This window comes from Loxodonta africana, chromosome 12, assembly GCF_030014295.1.
Source record: "Loxodonta africana isolate mLoxAfr1 chromosome 12, mLoxAfr1.hap2, whole genome shotgun sequence".
Classification (NCBI taxonomy): domain Eukaryota; kingdom Metazoa; phylum Chordata; class Mammalia; order Proboscidea; family Elephantidae; genus Loxodonta; species Loxodonta africana.
The window spans coordinates 76,813,492-76,827,621 of NC_087353.1; the positions used below are offsets into that span (position 1 = coordinate 76,813,492).

A 14,130-nucleotide genomic window follows, 5' to 3' on the forward strand; every position below is an offset into this window, starting at 1 on the left:
TGAGCTCAGGCTGGTGGAGGTTGTGGGTTCATGTGGTCCAATAGTCCTTTGGATTAATATTTTCCTTGTGTTTTTTTGTTTTTTTTTTTTTCATTCTCCTTTGCTCCGGAAGAGATGGGACTAATAGAAGTATCTTAAATGGCCACATGGAAATTTTAAGACTCCAAATGCTACTCACCTAAGTAGAGTACAGAACATTTTCTTTATGAATTATGTTATACCAATTGACCTAGAAGTCCCCTGAGGCCATGGTCCCCAGCCCTCAGTCCCAGTAACTTGGTCCCTCAAGGTGTTTGGAGGTGTCTGTGAAGCTTCTATGACTTTGCCTTGGTCAAGTTGTGCTGACTTCCCCTATATTGTGTGTTGTCTTTCCCTTCACCAAAGTTAACACTTGTCTACCACCTAGCTGGTGATTTCCCTCCCGACCCGTTCCCTCCCTCATAACCATCACAGATTGCTTCTTTCTGTGTATAAGCCTTTTCTTGGGTTCCGCAGAGTTTTTAATGGCTGATTTTTCAGGAGTATATCACCAGGCCTTTCTTCTGAGGTGCCTCTGGGTCTGCCAACCTTTCAGTTAGCGGCTGAGTGCGTTAACCATTTGAACCTCTGAGGGACTCCTGTCTTAGTAAGGGACTCTTTGATTGTCAGGGCCAGAAACCCATTCATATTAGTTCAAGTTAGAAAGGAGAGCTAATGAAAGGCTACTCACAGAACAAAGTGTGAAAGAATAACTGGGCCTCTGTGAGGGAACTTACTCAGCAGGCAACTTCTTTTTCAGTTCTTTCACTCTGAAACACAGGGCCTCTTGTCTCTGTCTTTCTCATGTGTCTGCTCCTCCTTCTTCTCTCTGCCAACACATTTTCTCTGATCCTCCATCATTTTGCCTTGATGCAGGACTTTGGTTTGCCACATTGCTGCAGCTTGGGTTAGGTGTCTGTTGCTCAGACAATCAGCTGTGGACAATGGCAGCTTTATCTGGTATAAGCAAGGTTACTGGGGCTGTGAGCAGGAAGGCAGGCAGATTCTCTTAGAGGCAAGAATAAGATGGGAGGCAATGATTACATAATTCTTGGCAGCATTAGAAACAAGCGCATAGTTACTTGATTTCCTAATAAATTTTCACGCTTAGTGAACATTAGCTAAGGAATGCACTTGCAACATTTGCAAGGACTCCACTTGCTCATGTACAACTTAGGATTATATGAATATGTGATAAAATTATAAATTATCACAAAGGAATGGTTAATACAGCATTGTAGATAGTGGTTGCCTGAGAGTGAGGGTGGGATGGAGAGAGATTTGATTGGGGCAGGGTGCATAGGGGGCTTCAAACATTCGGTTAAATTCTGTTTCTTCAACTGGGTAGTGAATAATACTTGTTTTCAAAAAATTTTAAACGAAATTGTACATGCACATTGCATAAACTCTGTTGCAAGTTTGGTATATTTTTCAACAAAAAAGTAAAATTGTATAATTGAAAGGTGCCTTTTGGGGAGTCTTAAAATATTAGGAAATGCATTATTAGACCGGAGAGTGCTGGGATGAGTTTTAATGTGCTTTCAGAAAAGGAAAGGTACAGAGCACTGCAGAGGGATAACGCTAGGCTGTAGTTCTCAAAGTGTGGATCCTGAGCCAGCAGCATCAGCAACACTGGGAACCTGCCAAAAATGTAAATTCTAGAGTCCTACCCAAGATCTACTGAATCAGAAACTCTGTGGGTGGAGCCCACCAATCTGTGTTTTAACAATTGCTACTAGTGATTCTGATGTATGTTCAAGTTCAAGAACCACTTAGCGTAAGGAAGTGAGTTTACTATCTTACTGGAGGCCTCATAGAGTGGCACCAGTAACCTGTTGTCATCCAGTTGATTCCAACTCATGACAATGACATGTGTGTCAGAGTAAAACTGCTCCACAGGCTTTTCAGTGACTGATTTTCAGAAGTAGATCACCAGGGTTTTCTTCTAAGACATATCTGTAGGGGGACTTGAATCTCCAACCTTTTGGTTAGCAGCCAAGTACGTTAACAGTTTGCACCACCCCATAAGGTGACAAGACTCTGGCAAATATACCAGATCTGGACACTCATTTGGTAAGTCAGGAAGCTGCTTTATGTCAGTATGTGGAGAGTACAACTCTGAATCTCTGGGGAGGACTCTCATTACCATATGTATGGGATGTTGTTGTTCGGTGCCATCCTGTCGGTTCCAACTCATAGCGACCCTACGCACAACAGAACGAAACACTGCCCGGTCCTGAGCCATCCTTACAATTGTTGCTATGCTTGAGCTCACTGTTGCACCACTATGTCTTCCTCTTTTCCGCTGACCCTGTACTCTGCCAAGTGTGATGTCCTTCCCCAGGGACTGATCCCTCCTGACAACATGTCCAAAGTATGTAAGACGCAGTCTCGCCATCCTTGCGTCTAAGGAGCATTCTGGTTGTACTTCTTCTAAGACAGATTTTTCGTTCTTTTGGCAGTCCATGGTATATTCAATATTCTTTGCCAACACCACAATTCAAAGGCGTCAATTCTTCAGTCTTCCTTATTCATTGTCTAGCTTTCACATCCATATGATCCAATGGAAAATACCACGGCTTGGGTCAGGCGCACCTTAGCCTTCAAGGTGACATCTTTGCTTTTCAAAACTTTAAAGAGGTCCTTTGCAGCAGATTTGCCTGATGCAATGTGTCTTTTGATTTCTTGACTGCTGCTTCCATGGCTGTTGATTGTGGATCCAAATAAAATGAAATCCTTGACAACCTCAGTCTTTTCTCCATTTTTCATGATGTTGCTCATTGGTCCAGCTGTGAGGATTTTCGTTTTCCTTATGTTGAGGTGCAGTCCAAACTGAAGGCTGTGGTCTTTGATCTTCATTAGTAAGTGCTTCAAGTCCTCTTTACTTTCAGCGAGCAAAGTTGTGTCATCTGCGTAACGCAGGTTGTTAATGAGTCTTCCTCCAATCCTGATGCCCCGTTCGTCTTCATATAGTCCAGCTTCTCGTCTTATTTGCTCAGCATACAGATTAAATAGGTATGGTGAAAGAATACAACCCTGAAGCACACCTTTCCTGACTTTAAGACAATCAGTATCCCCTTGTATGAACAACCGCCTCTTGATCTATGTAAAGGTTTCTCATGAGCACAATTAAGTGTTCTGGAATTCCCATTCTTCGCGATGTTATCCATAATTTGTTATGATCCACACAGTCGAATGCCTTTGCATAGTCAATAAAACACAGGTAAACATCCTTCTGGTATTCTCTGCTTTCAGCCAGGATCCATCTGACATCAGCAATGATATCCCTGATTCCATGTCCTCTTCTGAAACCAGCCTGAATTTCTGGCAGTTCCCTGTTAATACACTGCTGCAGCCATTTTTGAATGATCTTCAGCAAAATTTTGCTTGGTGCAATATTAATGATATTGTTCTATAATTTCCACATTCGGTTCGATCACCTTTCTTGGGAATAGGGATAAATATGGATCTCTTCCAGTCAGTTGGCCAGGAAGCTGTCTTCCATATTTCTTGGCATACATGAGTGAGCACCTCCAGCGCTACATCTGTTCGTTGAAACATCTCAAATGATATTCCATCAATTCCTGGAGCCTTGTTTTTCACCAATGCCTTCAGAGCAGCTTGGACTTCTTCCTTCAGTACCATCGGTCCCTGATCATATGCCACCTCTTGAAATGGTTGAACATCGACTAATTCTTTTTGGTATAATGCCTCTGTGTATTCCTTCCATCCTCTTTTTTTTTTTTTAAATAATTTTTATTGTGCTTTAAGTGAAAGTTTACAAGTCAGTCTGTCACGTATAAGCTTATATATACCTTACTCCATACTCCCACTTACTCTCCCCCTAATGAGTCAGCCCGCTCCCTCCTTCCAGTCTTTCCTTTCGTGACGGTTTTGCCAGTTTCTAACCCTCTCTACCCTCCCATCTCCCCTCCAGACAGGAGACGCCAACACAGTCTCAAGTGTCCACCTGATACAAGTAGCTCACTCTTCATCAGCATCTCTCTCCAACCCATCGTCCAGTCCCTTCCATGTCTGATGAGTTGTCTTCGGGAATGGTTCCTGTCCTGGGCCAACAGAAGGTTTGGGGACCATGAACGCTGGGATTCTTCTAGTCTCAGTCAGACCATTAAGTCTGGTCTTTTTATGAGAATTTGGGGTCTGCATCCCACTGTTCTCCTGCTCCCTCAGGGGTTCTCTGTTGTGCTCCCTGTCAGGGCAGTCATCGGTTGTGGCTGGGCACCACCTAGTTCTTCTGGTCTCAGGATGATGTAAGCCTCTGGTTCATGTGGCCCTTTCTGTCTCTTGGACTCATAGTTATCGTGTGAACTTGGTGTTCTTCATCCTCCTTTGATCCAGGTGGGTTGAGACCAATTGATGCATCTTAGATGGCCGCTTGTTAGCATTTAAGACCCCAGACGCCCACATTTCAAAGTGGGATGCAGAATGTTTTCATAATAGAATTATTTTGCCAATTGACTTAGCAGTCCCCTTAAGCCATAGTCCCCAGTCCCCCGCCCTTGCTCCGCTGACCTTTGAAGCATTCAGTTTATCCCAGAAACTTCTTTGCTTTTGGTCCAGTCCAGTTGAGCTGACCTTCCATGTATTGAGTATTGTCCTTCCCTTCACCTAAAGTAGTTCTTATCTACTAACTAATCAGTAAATAACCCTCTCCAACCTCCCTCCCTCCCCGCCTCGTAACCACAAAAGAATGTGTTCTTCTCAGTTTATGCTATTTCTCAAGATCTTATAACAGTGGTCTTACACAATATTTGTCCTTTTGCCTCTGACTAATTTCACTCAGCATAATGTCTTCCAGGTTCCTCCATGTTATGAAATGTTTCACAGATTCGTCAGTGTTCTTTATCAATGCGTAGTATTCCACTGTTTGAATATACCATAATTTATTTAACCGTTCATCTGTTGATGGACACCTTGGTTGCTTCCAGCTTTTTGCTATTGTAAGCAGAGCTGCAATAAACATGGGTTTGCATATATCTGTTCATGTAAAGGCTCTTATTTCTCTAGGGTATATTATGAGGAGTGGGGTTTCTGGGTTGTTTCCATCCTCTTTTGATGCTTCCTTCGTCGTTTAATATTTTCCCCATGGAATCCTTCACTATTGCAAGTCGGGGCTTGAATTTTTTCTTCAATTCTTTCAGCTTGAGAAATGCCGAGCGTATTCTTCCCTTTTGGTTTTCCACCTCCAGCTCTTGGCACACGTCATTATAATACTTTGTCTTCTCGAGACGCCCTTTGAAATTTTCTGTTCAGTTCTTTTACTTCATCAATTCTTCCTTTTGCTTTAGCTGCTCGACGTTCGAGAGCAAGTTTCAGAGTCTCCTGTGACATCCATCTTGGTCCTTTCTTTCCTGTCTTTTCAATGACCTCTTGCTTTTTTCATGTATGATGTCCTTGATGTCACTCCACAACTCATCTGGTCTTCGGTCACTAGTGTTCAATGTGTCAAATCTGTTCTTCAGATGGTCTCTAAATTCAGGTGGGATATACTCAAGGTCATATTTTGGCTCTTGTGGACTTGCTCTGATTTTCTTCAGTTTCAGCTTGAACTTGCTTATGAGCAATTGATGGTCTGTTCCACAGCTGGCCCCTGGCCTTGTTCTGACTGATGATATTGAGCTTTTCCATCGTCTCTTTCCACAGATGTAGTCAATTTGATTTCTGTGTGTTCCATCTGGCGAGGTCCATGTGTATAGTCGCCATTTATGTTGGTGAAAGAAGGTATTTGCAATGAAGTCGTTGGTCTTGCAAAATTCTCTCATTCGATCTCCAGCATTGTTTCTATCGCTAAGGCCATATTTTCCAAGTACTGATCGTTCTTCTTTGTTTCCAACTTTCACATTCCAATCGCCAGTAATTACCAATGCATCTTGATTGCATGTTCAATCAATTTCAGACTGCAGCAGCTGATAAAAATCTTCTATTTCTTCATCTTTGGCCCTAGTGGTTGGTGCGTAAATTTCAATAATAGTCGTATTAACCGGTCTTCCTTGTAGGTGTATGGATATTATCGTATCACCGACAGTGTTATACTTCAGGATAGATCTTGAAACGTTCTTTTTGACGATGAATGCAACACCATTCCTCTTCAAGCCGTCATTCCCAGCATAGTAAACTGTATGATTGTCCAATTCAAAATGCCCAATACCAGTCCATTTCAGCTCACTAATGCTTAGGATATCGATGTTTATGCTTTCCATTTCATTTTTGACTATTTCCAATTTTCCTAGATTCATACTTCGTACATTCCAGGTTCTGGTTATTAATGGATGTTTACAGCTGTTTCTTCTCGTTTTGAGTCATGCCACATCAGCAAATGAAGGTCCTGAAAGCTTTACTTCATCCACGTCATTAAGGTCGACTCTACTTTGAGGAGGCAGCTCTTCCCCAGTCATCTTTTGAGTGCCTTCCAACCTGGGGGGCTCATCTTCCAGCACTATATCAGACAATGTTCCACTGTTATTCATAAGGTTTTCAGAAGTAGACTACTGGGTCCTTCTTTCTAGTCTGTCTTAGTCTGGAAGCTCAGCTGAAACCTGTCCTCCATGCGTGGCCCTGCTGGTATCTGAATACCGGTGGCATAGCTTCCAGGTTCACAGCAACACGCAAGTCCCCACCCTACGACAAACTGACAGACATGTTATGTATGGGATAGGACATATAAAATGCTACTACTAATGAATTCTGTTGCATGAAGAAATATACCTATCAAAAGGGACATGAATACCCCCTTTCTCCCTATTATCAGGCCTACATGAGAAGACAAAGTTGAGCCTGAAGTTTGTTTTGTAGATATGGGTTCAGAACAAGAGACTTTCAAAATTCAATTTGTTGGCACCAGGATTTCAAAGCCCAGACCATCTACCCATCCCTCTAGATCCATCTGCCCCTCCCTGCAACACGTGTTTACTGAGCACTTATCATGTTTCAGGCACTATGCAGTTTAGGGTCCAATGGGAGAGACGGTGATGAGTTAAATAAACACACAGAGTGGTAAGAGCGACAACTGCTGTGAAGGAAGTAGCACAGGAGCTGGGAGTATACAAGACCTACTATAGACTGAGAGAAGGTATCCTAAAAAAAAAAAAAAAAGGACTGTTTAAATGAGACCTTAGGGATGATTCAGCCAGAGGGAGAAGGGGGACAGGGAAGGAACATTCTGGGAAAAAGGACAAAACCAAACCCAACTCATTGCCCTTGAGTCAATTCCAACTTATCATGACCCTACAGGACAGATGAGTCGGAATCAACTCGATGGCACTGGGTTTTTTTTTATAGGACAGATTATAACTGCCCCATAGAGTTTCCAAGAATGTAATCTTTACAGAAGCAGACTGACACAATTTTCTCCCATGGAGTGGCTGGTGGGTTCAAACCACTGACCTTTCGGTTAGCAGCTGAATGCTTTAACCACTGTGCCACCAGGGGTCCTTAGAAAATGAACGAGCACATGCAAATGCCTGGAGGCAGGAAATAACTTGTTGATTTGAGAAAATGAAAAAAGGCCAGAGTGAATGCAGGGACTGGCTTGGGGCCACCTCATCCAAGGGACCATAATATGTGAAATCCCTTCGGATAAACTTCCTCCCTAGACAGGCTAGGATGGGCACCGTCAGAGTTGCCCCAGTGAGTCTCCTTTTTCTATACTTCTGCGCCTGCAATACCCCCGCTGACACCAGCTCTTGATACGTTGTTGTTGTACGGTGCTGTCGAGTTGGCTGTATCTCATAGAGACCCTATGTACAATAGAATGAAACACTGCCCAGTACTGCACCATTCTCACAATCATTGCTATGTTTGAACCCATCGTTGGGGCCACTGTGTCCATCCATTTTGTCGAGGGTCTTCCTCTTTTTGCTGACTCTCTACCCTACCAACCATGATGTCCTTCTCCAGGGACTGATCCTGCCAAATAACATATCCAAAGTACATGAGACAAGTCTCGTCATCCTTGCTTCCAAGGAGCACTCTGGCTGTACTTCTTCCAAGACAAATTTGTTTGTTCTTCTGGCAGTCCATGCTATATTCAATATTATTTGCCAACATCATAATTCAAAGGCATCAGTTCTTCGGTCTTCCTTATTCATTGTCCAGCATTCTCATGCATATGAGGCAATTAGAAATACCATGGCTTGGATCAGGTGCACCTTAGTCAACAAAGTGAAATCTTTGCTTTTTAGCACTTTAAAGAGGTCTTTTGCAGCAGGTTTGCCCAATGCAATCCATCACCTGATTTCTTGACTTCCGTGGGCATTTATTGTGAATCAAAGTAAAATGAAATCCTTGAAAATGAAATCCTTGAAAACTTCAATATTTTCTCCATTTATCTATCATGTTGCTTCTTGTTGATCCAGTTGTGAGGATTTCTATTTTCTTTATGTTGAGGTATAATTCATACTGAAGGCTGTAGTCTTTGATCTTCATCAATAGCTGCTTCAAGTCCTCTTCACTTGCAGCAAGCAAGGTTGTGTTATCTGCATACTGCAGGTTGTTAATAAGTCTTCCTCCAATCCAATCTTTGTACAGTTCAGTTTCTTGGATTATTTTGCTCAGCATACAGATTGAACAAGTATGGTGAAAGGATACAACTCTTGGCGTAGATACATTAATATATATCCCACTACAGTTTAACCTTGCTTCTCTGTGAACCATTATGTCTGTTTACAGTGATTTTGCACATCTGTGTTCTATTTTATGTTGAGTTTATAGTTTAGCTCTTGGAGGGCAATCTATTTCCCTTATTTCCAAGTTCTGAGAGGTATCTGCTCTGTAGCCCCCAGTGCAAACAACAAACTCTTAAATTACATTTTAATTTTCAAACTCTTTTCTATGTATTATAGGCTAAATTCCATTACAAGAGAAATCTCAGCATGTAATTATTTAAAAATATTAATCCCCAATCAGTTGGACCCTTACTTTAGGTAATATTTACCCAAAAAGCTAGTATAACACTCAAACCCAGTTGATAGATCGTTTAAAGTTCCTATAGACAGGGTCCCTCAGACTTTAAAATAAATGTTTGTTCATCTGCTCCTTTTATCTTCACAAGAGCTGTATGAATAGGAAGAGAAAGCCTTGTTTTATAAATGGGGAAGCTAAAGCTTTCATAGATGGGGGACAAGAAAGATCAAGTCACTTGTCCAAGGTAACTTAACAAGTTAATACTTGAGCCCAATGCTCTCTCCAGCATTTTCTAGAATTTTCATAAAATTTCCAATCGGGAATGGATATTTAAAATCAGCTAGTTCCAATTCTTCTCAAACTTACATGTGCATATGAATCACTTGGAGATCTTGTTAAAATGCAGATTCTGATCCAAGAGGCCTGGGTAGGACTTGAGATTCTACAATTCTAAAAAGATCCCAGATGATGTTGATACTGCTTGTTCCAGGGACTACACTTTAAGGACCACCTTTTTAATTTATAGATGAGACAAGAGAGATCCAGAAAGATTCAGCAACTTAGCCAAGGTTATACACTGATTAGAGCAATAGGCGGAACAAGAACCTTGGAGACCAGATTTCCAGCACAGTGCTTGTTCTGCTACTCCACAGTGGTTTCTTTGGACCTTTCTCCTAACCGATTTCAGTAGCATGTATAAATCCTCATGCATTCATGCAAAATAACAACTGTGAGGCAGAAATGAACATTTTATTTCTAGGAATTTTGAACACATCTTTTGTGTGAAACTTAAATATAAATAGGAATCCTCATAGAGGCCACCTCTGGTCATTCTATTTAAAACAGCTCCCCCTGCCCCAAATGACCCCCAAAAGGGTCATTCTCCATCTTTTTAAACAGTACATACTTATCATCACCTGGAGTCCCTGAGTGGTGCAAAGAGTTAATGAACACGGCTGCTAACTGAAAGGTTGGAGGTTTGAGTCTACCCAGATGCTCCTTGGAGGAAAGTCTTGGCAATCTACTTCTGAAAACTCAGCCACTGAAAACCCGACTGTGACACACACTGGGTCACCATAAGTCAGAGTTGACTCAATACCAACTAGTTTGGGATTGATATATATATATATATATATAAAATCTGCTGCATAAAGACCTCTTTAAAGTGTTAAAAAGCAACGATGTCACTTTGAGGGAGGCAGGGCCAAGATGGTGGAATAGCCAGATCCTTCTGGTGATCCCTCTTACAACAAAGACCTGAAAAATCAAGTGAAATGTTTATATTTATGACAAGCTAGGAGCCCTGAACATCAAAAGCAAGGTTAGAAAACGCACTGAGCAGCAGAGGGAGAGAGAGACAGTTCAGAAGCAGAGAGGAGTTGCTGGACCTAAGTCGCTGGGATCCCTCAGGCACCACTCCCAGGAGCAGCTGCGGCGGGCTGATGGTAGCATCTGGCTGCGGTTTCATCAGGGAGAAGCAGCCAGCCACACAGCCTACTCACACCTCCAGAACCAGAGAAGAACAGCGCTCTTGGCAAAAGCTAAGTATTTGCGTATATTTTACTGCACCCCCCAGCCCCAAGCTGGTTCACTGGCTGTTGATTTCCCTGGGCCTGAGATAGGCCCATTTGAGCACCCTGAGCCATGCTCCTGGACTTGGAGAATGAATAAATTCATAACAGAGGGAAAAGAGAATTTGCCAACTCCACTAACCTGGGGAGCTCACGACAGAAGTGGCTCCTGTCCAGGCATAAACAGTCTGTGGACTTTGAATACCTTTCCCCCCTGCATGGACCTGAGTGGGCCTATTTCAGGAGCATAGACCCTTGCTGGCAGACTGCAAGTGTTTAAGCTGTGCAGTGGAGAGGTGAGTGTTTGATATTTGACATCGCTTAGCCTACTAAACAGAGTCTTCACCTACCCACATCAGGGGCCTAAGGACTAGTGGCTCCACTCAGGTCACCCAGCCACCCACGACACAGGTCCAAGGATAACTGGTACCTCCCAGCCCTTATAACCAAAAGCATTGTGTGCTCATGGTCTGTCTGCAGAACCCACCCACCTGTATGCTCTCAGGAACAGGGACACACTTTCCCCAGAGACACTCGGGGGACAGTTCTCAGCCCCCTGCCTTGTTCAGAGCATGACCCCCTGCTGCAACCAGATAACTGAAACCTACACCAAACACCCCACCCCTCTAAGGCTGTAGGACAGAGCCTGTACCACATACTTGGTGACCAGCTACCTAGACAACTGGGCTGAATCCACACAAGGAAAGTGAATGGACTCATAAGCTCATATACCTGATAACAGCTCTAGCCATCTAGTGACAGGACATCAGAGCTCCAAAGGTGAAAATAATCAAGCTAGTTCACTCAAGCAACCCATTTGGGCATATCAAAACAAAGCAAGAAACTAGGATACAGCAAGCAAACGTAAAATAAATTAATACAATAATTTATAGATGCCTCGGAGACAACAGTCAATATCAAACCACATAAAGAAACAGACCATGATCACTTCAACAAGCTCAAAAAACAGAGAATCAAAGGATCTTCTAGATGAAGGTGCCTTCCTGGAATTACCGGATGCAGAATTCAAAAGATTAATATACAGAACTCTTCAAGACATCAGGAAAGAGATCAGGCAATATGCAGAACAAGCCAAAGAACACACAGAGAAAACATTTGAAGAAATTAAAAAGGTTATTCAAGAACATAATGAAAAATTTAATAAGCTGCAAGAATCCACAGAGAGACAGCAATCAGAAATTCAGAAGATGAACAATAAAATTACAGAATTAGACAACTCAATAGAAAGTCAGAGGAGCAGAATTGAATAAGTGGAAGGCAGAATTGGTGACCTTGAAGATAAAGCACTTGACACCAATATATTTGAAGAAAAATCAGATAAAAGAATTAAAAAAAATGAAGAAACCTTAAGAGTCATGTGAGACTATCATGAGGTTATTTCTACAAGTGATTGGAGTACCAGAACAGGGAAGGATAACAGAAAATACAGAGAATTGTTGAAGATTTGTTGGCAGAAAACTTCCCTGATATCGTGAAAGATGAGAAGATATCCATCCAAGATGCTCATCGAACTCCACAAAAGGTAGATTTTAAAAGAAAGTCACCAAGATATGTTATGATCAAACTTGCCAAAACCAAAGATAAAGAGAGAATTTTAAGAGCTGCTAGGGATAAACAAAAAAGTCACCTACAAAGGAGAGTCAATAAGAATAAGCTTGGATTACTCAGCAGAAACCACATGGGCAAGAAGGCAATGGGATGACTTATATAAAGCATTGAAGGAAAAGAATTGCCAGCCAAGAATCATATATCCAGCAAAACTGTGTCTCAAATATGAAGGTGAAATTAGGACATTTCCAGGTGAACAGAATTTTAGGGAATTCATCAAAACTATAAGAAGTACCAAAGGGAGTTCTTTGGTTAGAAAATCAATAATATAAGCTATCAACCCAAGACTAGAACACTGGACAGAGCAATCAGACGTTAACCCAGACAGGGAAATTGCAAAAATAAATCAAGATAAAAAAAAAAAAAAACACTCAAAAAGTTTTCTGAATAAACTGAATGCTTTGAAGGCCAGTGTAGCAGGGCCGGGGGCTTGGGGACCATGGTTTCAGGGGACATCTAAGTCATTGGCATAATAAAATCTGTTAAGAAAACATTCTGCATCCCACTATGGAGAGTGGTGTCTGGGGTCTTAAACGCTAGCAGGCGGCCATCTAAGATACATCAATTGGTCTCAACCCACCTGGAGCAAAGGAGAATGAAGAACACCAAAGACACGAGGTAATTATGAGCCCAAGAGGCAGAAAGGGCCACATAAAGCAGGGACTACATTAGCCTGAGACCAGAAGAACTACATGGTGCCTGGCTAGAACCAATGACTGCCCTGACAGGGAACACAACAGAGAACCCCTGAGGGAGCAGGAGAGCAGTGGGATGCAGACCCCAAATTCTTGTAAAAAGACCAGACTTAATGCTCTGACTGAGACTAGAATGATCCCAGGGGTCAGGGTCCCCAGACCTTCTTTTAGCCCAAGACAGGAACCATTCCCATAGCCAACTCTTCAGACAGGGATTGGACTGGACTATGGGATAGACAATGATACTGGTGAAGAACCAGCTTCTTGGAACAAGTAGACACATGAGACTATGTTGGTACCTCCTGTCTGAAGGGGCTTTGAGAGGATAAAGGGGGTCAGAAGCTGGCCGAATGGACACGAAAAGAGAGAGTAGAGGGAAGGCTGTGCTGTCTCATTAGGGGGAGAGCAATTAGGATTATATAGCAAGGTGTTTATAAATTTTTGTATGAGAGTCCAACTTGATTTGTAAACTTTCACTTAAAGCAAATAAAAAGTAAAAAAAAAAAAAAAAAAAGATGTCCCGTTGAGGACTAAAGTGCATCTGACCCAAGCCATGGTATTTTCAGTCACCTCATATGCATGCAAAAGCTGGACAATGAATAAGGAAGACTGAAGAAGAATTGATGCCTTTGAATTATGGTGTTGGCAAAGAGTATTGAATATAGCATCGACTGCCAGAAAAACAAACAAATCTGTCTTGGAAGAAGTACAGCCAGAATGCTCCTTAGCAGTGAAGATGGGTAGACTTCATCTCACGTACTTTGGACACTTTATCAAGAGAGTCCAGTCCCTGCAGAAGGATATCATGTTTGGTAAAATAAAGGACCATCAAAAAGGAGGAAGACCCTCAGCATGATGGATTGACACAGTGGCTGTAATAATGGGCTTAAATATAGGAACAGATGGGAGGATGGTGTGGGACTGGGCAGTGTTTCATTCTGTTGTACATAGGGTCACTATGAGTTGGAACCAACTTGATGGCACCTAACAGCAACAACAGTGTACTACACAGCTGGCAGGAACACAATCACGAAAGAAATGCACGCCTCAGTCCTTCCCTTTGGAAAGAACCATCAAACGATCATGTGCATTTTGAAGGTGGTATACTGAAGTGAGGGAACCCTGGTCGCACAGTGGTTAAGCACTCAGCTGCTAACCGAAAGGTCAGCAGTTTGAACATACCAGCTGCTGCTCCATGAGAGAAAGATGTGACAGTCTGCTCCCCTAAAGACTAAGGCTTTGGAAACCCTACGGGCAGTTCTACTCTGTCCAATGGGGTCACTATGAGTTGAAAT

At 42.3% G+C, this 14,130-nt stretch overlaps 1 protein-coding gene across 1 annotated transcript in view; it reads left to right on the forward strand.

Annotated features, from left to right (window-relative positions):
* The window catches only part of ACSM3 (acyl-CoA synthetase medium chain family member 3), a 36,689-nt gene that overhangs the window by 5,702 nt on the left and 16,857 nt on the right, over nucleotides 1–14,130 (forward strand). The gene's annotated exons all lie outside the window — the stretch shown is intronic.